The following is a 13,401-nucleotide window of genomic DNA, read 5'->3' on the forward strand; positions in this document are numbered from 1 at the left end:
TCATTGCCACTTAGAATTGAACTGACCAGGGAGTCTGATTTTCCTCTTTTCCCTGTCTGGGCTCTGGATTGTGCTTTTTCCCTGCTGGATTGTGTGGCATCTGAGCCTACAAAGGAGGTTTCCTTGTGTGTAGGATGGCTGCCTGCTTTCACGGAAAGAGGTTGAGCTCTGACTTGTTTTACATGGGTCATACTGCTTACAGGTAGGAGCTGAGATGAGATGTAGCAGCAACAACCTCGTAGAGTTCTGTTGTTTCATTATCATCTGAGAAAATGGAAGCCCATGGCACTAACCTGCAAGGTTTGCCCATGTTCGAGGCTTTGAGAGATACCAGTCTACCGTTGACTACTTGTTTCTCTTTGCTTTATAAATAGAGCCAAGCAAATGAAAGTAGATAAATAGCTAAATAGCTTTATGGATCCTGAAGTGATGGCTGTAAAAACAAAAAAAGGGCTTTGTAGTAAGCCCTTTCTAGGTCTGAAAATAGATGGGTATTTTTGCAGAACCACTGTAAGATACGATCATTTTGAAGCTAGATTGTCCTTTCCAATTCTGCCTCAAATGTCTTTTTCCAAAAGGGTCCCCAGAGTATTCCTCTTATTTCCATGACACTACCACAGCAGCCTTAAACAGCCCAGCTTTTAAAAGTTGTTTTGTATTAAAGCCAAAAATCTGAAATCAATCTCTTGTAGATGGTGAAAAATCAAAATCTAGAAATAGTGGCAGCACGTAAGGACATCACGCGTGGACTAGGGTGTGTTTGTACTGGGTAGTGTCCAGACAAAGAGCAGTGGCACTCTCAGTGACAATTTGTAGCTACATCTGTTTGCAATTAGAGTTGCAAAAGATTATGGTAATGATTTAGCGTGGTGTGCCTGTTCCCAGGAGCTGTTACTTCACTGCAGAAATAGATTTCGCTGATCTGCAGGAAGAGAGATCCTTTCTATTGCTCCATGTCTTCCCTTAAAGCCATAGGATCATGAGATCTTTATCTAATTATTCTTAGGATGTAGCCCTCACTTCTAAGAAGCTGTAAGCTCAGAATGACACTGGTGTCAGCAAAGTGCCACCGCCTCCTCACCCTGTGACCTTCTTCACCTTGTTTCTTTCACCTTGACGAGGAAGAATCGAAGGACTTGCAGAGTGCCACTGCTTGTGAGAATCTTTGGCCTCATCTGCCATATGCCAGAGGGAGTTGCTGTTTAGTTTCAGGTTTTTGAATCGAGAAGTTAGGAAAGGGTTAGTTGCCTTAGTTTCATGGCTATTTATCTTCAATTCCTTCTAGGCTAGAAATTGAGATGGTAAAAGCAAGTGGACAAGCCATCTTTTATATACGTGGGTTAAACTGGCTGAGGGAAAATTGCCTCAGAGGTAACTGATGTGAAATCTAGTGCAGGGATGACTACAGGTACAGCTGCTGCTTACCAAAAAAAACCACTGGGAGAAGTGTTTGAATCTGGAAAAATCAAGAGCATAATCTGATCTTTCCTGTTGCCGAAGGGGAAAGAAGTCATAGTCTTGAAAGGCATCAGAACATAGCTGGGTAGATATCACAGAATGATTTAACAAGAAAGTCATTGTAAGGCAGTGGAGGTCGTGGCCTGACACTTAAGGAATCTTAATCACTGGAGGCTTTTAAGAGCAGATCAGAAATGCTTTGCTTAAGTGTTTATAATGCGAGGGGATGGTGATCATGCTTTGGGATAGGAAGATGGATTAGATAAAGGTTTGAGGACGCTTTTCAGTGAGAGCCTCAAGACTTACTCAGCTAACATTAGATGAAGGCTTTTTATCACACACGTGTAACCCATGACTCAAGCCTTGGGAGGATTTCCCGGGACTGTGGCACTCCCTCAACATCACTTCATCACATAACACTGCACTAGTTGTGAAATCTGGAGAGCGTTGTCCGCCTGCGCCCACAGGGCAGCTGCACTGCTCCCCAGCTGCTGCTACTTCACGGCATGTGCTGTGTCCTATTCGTTGGCAAAGAGCCTGAAGATAGACAGCGGCAGGGCCAGACTCTAACTCAAAAGCTGTCCAAAGATAGCCACATGTCACTTCCTAGCATTGGAAACGCAAGGAGAAAAAAAAAAAAAAACAAACCACCCAGCAGCTGCATTTGCACTGTGTGCCACAGCTGAGCCATCTGCAGCACATGCAACATAAATCAGTGGCCAGTTGTCGGGTCCAGCAGTTCAGCTTTTGATGGAAACGGGGTAAAGTCAAACGAGATTTTTGCAGCCAGTAAGATTTCTCAGCGCTTCAGTTATATGTTTTTCATGGGCAGAGTGCCTTGCAGGGCAAGCAGAGATGTCCTTCCTTGCTGATGGTGTTTTGGGGCTGTCCAGCTTTTCCAGCGTGGGGATGGGATGCTGGCACAGGAACACAGAATCACAGAATTTTCAGAGTTGGAAGGAACCTCTAGAGATCATCTAGTCCAACTCCCCTGCTAAAGCAGGATTGCCCAGAGCACATTACTCAGGACTGCATCCAGGCGGGTCTTGAAAATCTCCAGAGAAGGGGATTCCACAACCTCCCTGGGCAGCCTGTGCCAGTGCTCTGTCATCCTCACCGTAAAGGAAGTGTTTCCGTGTATTTGAACGGAACTTCCTATGTTCTAACTTGTGCCCATTGCCCCTCGTCCTGTCACTGGGAACCGTTTAAAAGGGCCTGGCTCCATCCTCCTTCAACCCACCCTTTAGATACTTGTACGCCATAATAAGGTCTCCCCTCAGCCTTCTCTTCTCCAGGCTAAAGAGTCCCAGCTCTCTCAGCCTTTCCTCGTAAGGCAGATGCTCCAATCCCTTAATCATCTTAGTTGCCCTTCGCTGGACTCGCTCCAGCAGTTCCCTGTCCCTCTTGAACTGGGGAGCCCAAAACTGGACACAGTATTCCAGTTGTGGCCTCACCAGTGCCGAGTAGAAGGGGAGAATGACCTCCCTCGACCTACTGGCCACACTCTTCCCTATGCAGCCCAGGATTTCATTGGCCTTTTTGGCAACAAGGACACATTGCTGGGTCATGGATAATTTACTGTCTACCACAACCCCCAGATCCTTCTCCTCCAAGCTACTTCCCAGCAGGTCCGCCCCTAACCTGTACTGGTGCCTAGCATTCTTCCTCCCCAGGTGGAGGACCTTGCACTTGCTTTTGTTGAACCTCATTAGGTTCTTCTCTGCCCAGCTCTCCAGCCTGTCCAGGTCACGCTGGATGGCAGCACGGCCCTCTGGGGTGTCAGCCACCCCACCCAGTTTGGTATCATCAGCAAACTTGCTGAGGATACACTCTGTCCCCTCATCCAGGTCATTAATGAATATATTAAACAAAATTGGACCAAGTATTGATCCCTGGGGGACACCACTGGTTACAGGCCTCCAACTAGACTCTGCCGCTGATCACAACCCTCTGAGTTCTGTCCCGCAGCCAACTCTCAATCCACCTCACTGTCACCTCATCTAGCCCATACTTCCTCAGCTTCCTAATGAGGATGTCATGGGAGACAGTGCTAAAGTCAAGGTAGATGACATCCACGACTCTCCCCTCATCCAGCCAACCAGTTATAACATCATAGAAAGCTATCAGATTGGTCAAGCGCGATCTACCCTTGGTAAATCCATGTTGACCACTTCCAATAACTTCCTGTTCCTCAACGTGTTTGGAGATGACATCCAGAATGAGTCGCTCCATTACCTTCCCAGGGACAGAGGTGAGACTAACCAGTCTGTAGTTCCCTGGGTCCTCCTTCTTGCCTTTTTTGAAGATTGGAGTGATGTCAGCCTTCCTCCAGTCCTCAGGCACCTCTCCTGTTCTTCATGACCGTTCAAAGACAATGGAGAGTGGTCTAGCAATAACATCCGCCAGCTCTCTCAGCACTCACGGATGTATGCCATCAGGGCCCAAAACCTCGCAGAGCACGCCAGCCTGAGCGCTCGTCTGAGAGAATGTTTGATTTTTGGGTTTCACCCTCTGCCCTGGCAGCTGCTGAGTATTCTCAGGGAGGTCACAGTGGGCGGCGAGGAGCTGCAGCAGCCTCGGCTGTTGTATATTATAAAATAATTACCCAACTGAGAATGACACAAATGCCTAGAGAGGCCTCCGCTGCTTCAGCCTCACTTCAGGTTACATCAGCTGCTCTGAACTCCCAGCCTGATTTTTGGAGGCACCAGACTACTAACACCTGTAAGCTGAGAGCAGTTGTACTTGCTGGCAGGTTCTCATGGGGCTCCGGGGCCAGCTGCCCGCAGCATGGGACGTGGTGGGGCTGGAGCTGGAGCCAGGATGAACTGCAGATCCCTTGGTTTTACAGACAAAGTGCATAAAAAAAAGGGATGATCCAAATTCCACCTGAAAAAAAAAATATTAAAATTATACAGTAGACATAAAAACCAGTGGTCAACCTCAAGTGTGAACTTGTGTACGTTTTACCACAAAGTGACATGCTGTTCTTATCGGGCCAATATGTAAAATAATAATTGCTTCAGAAAAATAATTTAAAATTCACCCCCAAACTAGCTAAGTGGTAGGGATTTATTTAAAAGAAAACATTTAGGTACTAAAAAACCAATAATAAAATGGTAGAGAAATGCAAAATAGATGAGGCAAATTTTGCTCAAAATGCATTGAATCAAATGATGTGGATGGAATCTCTTTTGCCTATGTATTTTGGGTAGTACTATAGAAACTCTCTGTTTGTTGCAAACATTTCATTGTGGTCGCTTTTCAATCTTCCTGTGATTGAAAGTATTCAAAATTCTTTTTCATGTCCTTTAGAAGATACAGAATATTAATATGGGACTTTGTAATTAAATACAATTTTTAAAAATATTAAAATAGTTCCAAGATTTATTTTAAAAGTAAGTTGGTTGTGTTTTGTACCATCTCCAGTAAAACACTCCAAATGTTCTTACTTAATTCTGTTTTGGGTACTTATAAGCAAAAAATGTGATGGGTCAAATTGTAAGTGTACTTAAGATTTTTTTTAATTACATCTCATACTGAATAGGTCTTACAGGTCTGAGGAAGATTTTGTAGTTCTGAGTTATTCTTTGAATTTTTAAATTACTGAGTAAGCAGTGAAACAATTGTAATCCTGGTCTGTGTGCCCTTGTACGCTGCAGGAAATCCTTCACGTTGTCTCAGAGTACACAGTTGCTCTTAGTAACTTCAAGTGGCTTTAGAAACATTTTTTGTTTTCTTATACACTCACTTCATTAAAGTGACTTCTGCTTCTCCAATTCAGAAATACTTCTCCTGCAAAAAAAAAACAACCTACAAGTGAGTAAGCAGAGGCTTTACTAATAAGTGTGTGTTTAAAGTAAAACTTGCGCTTCCTTCTCTCTTCACTGGGTACCACCTACGTGGGAGGATACAGCACTGCCTCCGTTGCCTTGAAGCCATTCAGCATTACACTGTCCCTCCTGAACTGTATAATCTCCAGTAAAAAAAAAAACAAAAAACAAGCAACTCCAAAACTACCACCTTATTTAATAAATGCTTCCTCTAGCCCCTTGCTAAAGATGCCTTTAATGCTAATTAAGCAGCATAACTGCTTAATTAGCCAATATTGGCTGGTAAAACCCAGCAGCAAGGAAAGGTTTTATCTCTCTTCCTTCCCTAGGAGACGTGGGCTGTAGCTCAGGCTGGATGCACCCTTCGGTGTCCCGGGCACCTTTCCCATGGTGCCTGCTTGGCCGCCGCTGGTGGCTGCAGAGGAGCCTGGGTGACTTCAGAAAGGAAAGGGAGTGCAGCGAGGGGACAGCTTGGCTGGGTTTCAGCGGCGTGTTTGTGATTTCAGATGCTTGTCAGCCCGCAGCCTAGCTTGGAAAACGGGCGTTGTTTAAATGTCACTCGGAAGGTGAAGTTTCTATATATTCCTTCTGCAGAGGATGCTGAGTAATGTGCCTACAGATGCCGCCGTCGGCTGCACAGGGATGGGCTCTTGAAAAGTCATTCTCCCAGTCTGGAGCTGGAGGGAAACTTTTGGCCTGGGGTTGGAGGAGAGATGGGAGCTGGGACGGAGAGCTCTGCTCCCCCTGCCAAGAGCTCGGTGAGGTAAGCCAGCCTGGAAACCTTCAGCAGCCAAAGTGCTTTCAGAAGCAGCTTTTACTTTGACAGGGGAGCGTGGCTCGGGGTCACTCCTGCCCGTCTGCTCCAGCGCTGAGCTAATTTCCTCCCATTGTCTTTGGGGAAGCAGTGCAAGTGCTGCAGAGGCGAGGTGGCCGTGGTGGTGACGGTCCCCTGGAAGAGCCTCCGCTGCTCCCTTCCCTGGCGATCCTTTCTAGAGATGTCCCACCGAGACGCCCATTTCTCAACTGCATTTCTTCGTGGTGGAGGAGTTCTTATCACTTCCTCGTGGAGGTAACTAATGCTGAAATCATTCCACTCTTGGCAGAGGCGGTCAAAGAGTGATAAAAAGGAGCCAAAGGAGCCTAGAAGAGGCGCTGGGCTGTCCTCCCTAAATTCCTGGAGCCAGCACCACCTCTTGCCTTTCCTCCTCCCTTCCTAATCTTTCAGCCCATCTCCCTCAAAATTCAGAATGGGTCCCCTGGTTATTTCTCCTAATCTGGCATTTAAAGTCTCAGGCAATAAAGCTTTCACCACTTCCCTAAGGGAGACAATTTTCCAGCCTACGGTTCTCCATTCAAAAGCTCTCCACCCTGATTCTCAGCTTAAACATGCCCTTCCTTAATTTCACCCCATTAAAATCATTAACGTATCGCCAGCCTTCTCCCTTCATGACACCTACTTCATTCAAATATTTACAGATCACTAATGTCTCCCTGCTTAGTTTACTAATTCCATTGTACCTACGATAGTCAGAATTTCTCTTTTTTTTTTTTTTTTTTCCTTTCGTAATGCCTTCAGGCTGCCAGTTCCTTCAGTTGTGGCTCTTTGAGCTCCTTTCCATTTATCGTTCCTCTTGCAAACGCGAGGCAGATGCTCACCGCCCTCGCCTGTGTCGTTATGCTTCTCTGTATGCCGTCCAAAACTGCATTGCCTGTTCCTCGCTGCCATGTCCTAATGCCTGTGCAACAGCGTGCTGTCCTCCGGGTGTCTTTCAGGAGTCGTGCCTCCAAAGCACATCCTTCCCTGTAAATACAGATTCTGGATTATTTTCCCAGAAGTAGCCTGCCAGGTTGTGGACGTTGATTTTAATTGGTGGGAGGGCATGGCTCGAGCTGCGTAGGAAATTAGAGCTGATTCTGGATTAGAGCCCCCAGCAGCCCCGAGGCAGGGCAGGTTTTATCTTAAGTATGGATTTCGTTAGCTCCCTGCTCGTTCCCTCTTCTGCTGACACCACCAATATTGGATGCACCGACAAGGCTGGTGCTCTTGCAAAGGAAGTTTTTTGCATGTTTGGTAAGAAGTATCTTGCAAAATACTGTTTTAAAAGAGAATCATGAATTCCTGAAGATGTAGCTCTACTTCTACCTGAATCTCTCTCTTATTCTTATTTCTCCTCGAAGTGATAAATACTTCCGAGGCAGTATGTGATGTCTGCCTTTGCTTCCCAAGTCCACATACGTGATTTGGGTGGTGGTCAGGTAGGTGCACATGCACATTTCTATACAATCAACCCTGTAACTGATTCTGTGCCATAAGCAGTGGCTGTGGAGCAGCGGGATCCTCCGAGGGTGCCTCTGCTCTATGATCCATGTTTAAACACTGGAATTTCCCAAGCATTTCTAGGCCCTGATCAGGATTTAGGGACTATAGTGAAATGATTGCTGCCATGTTTTCAAATTGCAGAGTGCTACCTACACTGTGTTGTGCAGTTGTGCAGCATATATATACCCCGGGGCTGAGAAGCTTAATGTTCTGATTAAGAAACATCAGAATGATGTTTAATGTATGCATTGTAATGTTGCCCTAATTGCACAGCACGCTTCCCCCACCCAGCCCCCAGGTCTCTGATCTCAGGCAGCGCAGAGGCAGGATCACCAGGATCGGCACTGGAGGGAGAACGAGCGTTGGCCGATAAGTTGGTGAGAGGTGTTTGCAGTGCTGGGCTCCAACTGCCCTCGCCTGCGTCTCTTCTGAGCTCAGCCCTCCTTGTTGCCCATCCCCTGCACCAGGGGAAGACATTTCATAGAATCATAGAATACCTGGTTGGAAGGGACCTCAGGGATTATCTGGTCCAACCTTTCTTGGCAAAAGCACGGTCTAGACAAGATGGCCTGGCACCCTGCCCAGCTGAATCTTAAAAGTGGCCAATGATGGAGAATCTACCACCTCCCTGGGGAGATTACAAACTTGAATATAGGAAGTTCCATCTTAACATGAGGAGGAACTTCTTTCCTGTGCGGGTGGCAGAGCACTGGCAGAGGCTGCCCAGAGAGGTGGGGGAGTCTCCCACTCTGGAGACATTCCAAACCTGCCTGGACACCGTCCTGTGCTACTGCTGTAGGTGACCCTGCTCTGGCAAGGGGTGGGACTGGGGGAGCTCCAGAGGGCCCTTCCAACCCTGACCAGTCTGGAATTCTGTGATTATTCCAATGGCTGATTGTTCTCACTGTGAACAATTTTCCTCCTGCATCCAGTCAGAATCTCCCCTGGGATAACTTATACCCATCACCCCTCATCTTTTCCATGTGACTCCTCGTAAAAAGGGAGTTTCTATCTTTGTAGCCACCCTTTCAGTACTGGAACATGGTGATAAGGTCTCCCCTAAGCTTTCTTTTCCCAAGGCTGAACAAACCCAGTTCTCTCAGCCTTCCTCACATGGTGGGCTTCCTTGTCCTTTGATCATCTTGATGGCTCTCCTCTGGACCCTCTCCAGCCTGACCACATCTTTCTTGTATAGTGGGGACCAAAACTGAGCACAGTGTTCCGGGTGTGGCCTGACCAGTGCTGAGTAGAGCGGGATAATGACTTCTTCATTCCTGCTGGTGATGCCCTTGTTGATGCAGCCCAGCACGCTGTTGGCTTTCCTTGCCCCAGCAGCACACTCGTCACTCACATTGAGGTGGTTGTCCACCAGGACCCCCAGGGCCCTTTCCACAGTGGGGAAAGGGACTACCCCCCAGCTGGGTACATCCCAGGCTGTGCTGCGTCTTTCTTCTCGTTTCCTGGTTTCTTTCCTCATCCTCCTCTGCTCTTTTCCTCCGGTGAGTCGGCTCCAACCGCCGTGCTGGGTTTGCACACTTCTGCTTCTGGGAAACCAAAGCAAGCGGTGCGCCCTTAGCCCCCAGCACAGGTCTCCCTCCTGGCTGATTCACCAGCCGCCAGCCTCCTCCGCTTGCCTCTGGGGTGGGCAACCCGTGGCACCCGCCAGCATCAACAGCTCCGGCGGTGTGGGCCCTCTCACCCCTCCGTGTGTGTGTGTGTCTGTGTGTGTTGGGGCGGGGACACACACACACACACACGTGTGTATGGCTGTTTGTGTGCCCGCCCCAGGGAGCGGGAGGCGGCGCCGCTCTGCGCCGCGAGGTGGCGCTGTGGGGCGCGGCGGCCGCTCTGGGCGGCGCTCGGCTGCTCCGGCGGCGGCGGCGGGAGGAAGTGACGCCGCTCAGCGGAGCCCCCGCGGCCTCCGGTGACATTTTCTCTGGCGTCGGGGGCTGGGAGGTGAGGGGGGGGTGGGCGGCGGCGGCGGCTGCTGAAAACCCGGCTCCTCCCAGCCGCCCATGCCCCAGCTGCTCCCCCCCAGGAGGGGCCCTGCGTGTCCTCCAGGTGAGTGGGGCCGGCGCGGACGGGGCTCGCCGCCGGTGGGGCCGGGCCGCCTCGCAGCGCCCTCGGAACCGTCGCCGTTAGCCCCACTGCAGGCGGGCAGGGCGGGTACGGGCCTCATCCTCCCTCCCCACCTCATCCTTCCCCCGGGACCGGCGGCAGCGGGCGGGCAGGGCCCCGCCGCCCCTGGGGGGCCTGGTCCCACCGGGGCCAGGCATCCTCCGCCGGGGAGAGGGGTGGGGGCTGTTCGGGCGAAGGTGGGAGGCCGGTGGGTGAGCGCCTCGGTGAGGGAGCGGTGACCTCCATCGCGGTGGCCGCAAACCCGGGAGACCAGCCTAGCCGCCGCGTTATTTTTATTTATTTCTTTGTCCTAACCTTGCCTGGAGTCGGCGGGTGAAAGCCCTGCCACAGCTCCTGGGAGCAACTTCTGGCCGCTTTGTGTCTCCCAGGACTTCTGGAGTGTGTTGCGGGATGGTACGAGCTCTTGGGAGAAAAGCCCTTCGAAAACCAAGGCGTGTGGTTGCTCTAGTTCTATGCTTCTCTAGGTTTGTTTGTTTTTTTTTTTTTTTTTAGTTTTTTTTTTTTTTACTTTGTTCGCCTTGGGTGATGTGGGAATTTATGTTTTGTATGGGGGGAAGAAAGTTCAGGTTGTTCGTTTCTTATCTAGCCTGAGTTCCCCCGGAGCTCCTAACATCTAATGGGTTGCAGATGTGGCTTTGAGCAACACAGCCATCCGAGGAGAATATAAAATTTAACTTGTGCTACTTTTTCTCTTTAAAACCGAAAAAGGCAGTCTGAGCAGACTTGTAATATTTTAACTATTTCCCCCTATTCCTGTATTGTAACTTTCTTTGCATTGAGGTTATCAAATAATTACTAAAAAGGCCAATTTTTGAAAGACTTGATGGTTTTTTTAGGTTTGCGTTGTGTAGCTGGTAGGGAGAGCTTCCCCCTTTGTTAAGTAGCATGTAATTGTATTTATGTCTTAGTTTGTTAGTGGTGGAACAAAGCTACTTGTATTAAAGTTTGTAGGTTTCTTTATGAACCCAAAACTGCAATAACTTAGTTAAACAAGATCTTGGTTGTAGCTAGTTACACACTTTAAACCAACAGCAGTTCGAAGGCTAAAAAGATTTGTATGTAGAGATGTTATGACATAAGCCAATCCTGTTTGGTATTGGTTTGTTGTTTTTTGTTTGTTTTTTTTTCACTGCCAAGTAATTCTAGCTTTTAAAAATGAATGGGTAGTAAGACTTTGAACCCTTGAGCATCTATTTAAAAATGTAAAATTTCTCTAAGTTGACCCCCCCTGTAGATGCTACATTTAAAACGTTTCTCTTAAACTGTCTTCCATTGCTTAAGTCTATTAAAAAACTTGATGTTTGACCTTGAGGTGGAGACTGGTGATGGTGTTCATCTTGTGGCTCTCCTGCCCTAGTTAACACCTGTAATTGCTGTTTCTGTGATACAAGAGCTGAAAGTGAGGCAGTCGCAACAGTGCAGCTTCTCCTGTTGCCCTGGAGGAGGGAAACATTGCCTTTGCAGAGTGAATAGGTTTGCAACAAGCTTGAAGGAGAACAGTAAGTTGCTTGTCATGTGTTTGCCAAACCCAAACATCCCTCCCTGTATACACATGTGATACAAAAGCAGTGACATGAAGAACAGAGAACTCATCTGTCCAACAGTAATCACTTTTAAGCATCCTTTTCTGAGTATTTCTCATATCTAGTGAACAGAGCAGTGTGGTGCTGGCAAAAGAAGCTTCAAAGTGGGTCGTTATGTGGCTACTAAAAACTAATGAAATACTGCTTTCTGTGGTTCTGGTGTACCAGTAACACTGGTGTTTTGTCTAGGGGATTAGGAGGAAGGACAGTGGGGGTGATGGAAGGTAGTACATGAGTCTGGGCAGCTGGTATTTATGCTCAAGTATGAGGATAACAGTTCTGACTCATTTCTAAACACTTGAATTTTTAATTATAATGTGTCGACTATTTCTGTTTGCTCTTCATCCTAATTGCTAGTTGGCACCATGAAGAGGTGCGATGAGAAATTCTTGAGAAATCAGGAAGAGGAAAGGATTGTGGTCTTACACATTCAAGCGTATGATGTGTATTGCAGTACAGCCTGGCCATCTATGCTTGCGTTCGATAAGTGCACGAAGGCTGCCTGCTTGGTAGAAATTAAAGTGCACAACCAAGTTGGGAAATGAGTGGATACATTAAACTGGGTACTGGGGAGAGAGGGGAAAAGGGAAGGAACCTGAAGCTGACCACAAGGCAGTTGGGAACGGTCGATACAGAGTGGTCACAACACACACAAATGAAGCACTGCTCTAACTGATAAAAGAGAGGTAGGAAGGATGTTTGTGTGCGTTTGACAAATGGGTAGATCATGCTGGCGGTTGACAGTGTGGAGGAGGTGGGGATAAATGGGGTAAGATAAGATTGGGTGAACAAAGAGTAAATATAGAGAACCATGAGGGGCTTTGAACACTAAGCATGAGGGACATAAGTTCGTGTAACTTGATTAGAGCAATGAGCAATAATTGCCTTGGTTGTCCTGACACCTCCCACCCCATCTCCTTGCTGTTAAAATGCGGGCTTCTTTGCCTTGCCTTGATTTTGTTCACTTCCTTGGCCATCTCTTCTATATTATCACATCAACTCCCTGCTCCGCCAAGAATATACGTCCCATCTATGACCCACCTGTAAATCAATATCTCACTTAAACATCTGGTAATGAGACAGGAGTCTCTACGTACCACACTGTGAAAGCGGCTGCAGACTGAGCATTCACAACTGTCTGGTTGCCCTCTGACCAGAAAATCACCACTAGATACATTAAAGCTTTGTAAGCCTCTCAAGTGAGTAAATTGTTTCAAGCAACCTGTATTTCATTTTCTGTAACATCTCAAAGTTAGTGCGTTGATGGTAGTTTTTGACAGAATTGGGTCTATGGTCAATCTCAGCTTCTGTGTTTTTATCTGCAGTTGACTAAATGACTTACAGAACTGTAAACATTGACAGAAAGTGAGCAGCAGATTTAATAACACATTTACTAGATCAGAGGGATAGATTTAAATACCATGGTTGCAAGTGTATAACTCATGCTTCAGAACAAGCACTCTGGAAAAGAAGTACCAAAATTTGGAAATACTTGCTGGCTTGAACATTATCGGTAGCAATAAGGAACCAAAAATGAAGCAGCGGTGGGAGAGAAGGACAGGTGTTGTGCTGGGAAAGAGCTCTGGGATGAAGTTGCATGCAGTTAAACCTCTGAGACAACCTGAGGCTTATGCAGCAAGGAAACCACTTTTGTCTTTGTTTTCCAGGAAATTGAAGTTCAGCAGAGAACCGACACTCCTACCTTTAACTTTAGCACTGTAACCCAGGAGCAGATGAACTGTTACAACAGCGGGATCTCTGGCAGCAAATATTGTTGCAGGGAACTTAGTATGATTTTCGTGGTGACTTGTGTTGTCTTTCTGTCGTATCTTTGTTCCAGGTTTTTAATGCATAATGCAGTTCTGAGTCTGTGACTTGAGGTCTGGAATGCAGCGTCTACAAATGTGCAATTCTGAGCGAAAAGAAAACTGGATGAAAGGGACTGCAAATGAAAATGTGCATATAGTGTAAATATTGACCTCTGCGGTTGGTTTATTGGAACAGAGTGTATATCTCTGAGCTAGATGGGAGTGACTGATACCTTGTATTCAGTGTTACTGCTATGGGT

General features: G+C 47.3%; 1 protein-coding gene across 1 annotated transcript in view; it reads left to right on the forward strand.

The window, feature by feature from the left end:
* Window positions 1-9,546: 9,546 nt before the first annotated feature.
* The window catches only part of ARK2N (arkadia (RNF111) N-terminal like PKA signaling regulator 2N), a 48,560-nt gene continuing 44,705 nt past the window's right edge, over window positions 9,547-13,401 (forward strand). The window contains exon 1 of the mRNA XM_082497272.1: window positions 9,547-9,672. The gene's annotated coding sequence lies outside the window, so the exon portion shown is untranslated. The remainder of the gene's footprint in view (window positions 9,673-13,401) is intronic.

The sequence above is a fragment of the Vanellus vanellus genome (assembly GCF_965231255.1).
Source record: "Vanellus vanellus genome assembly, chromosome: Z".
NCBI classification, from domain to species: Eukaryota; Metazoa; Chordata; class Aves; order Charadriiformes; family Charadriidae; genus Vanellus; species Vanellus vanellus.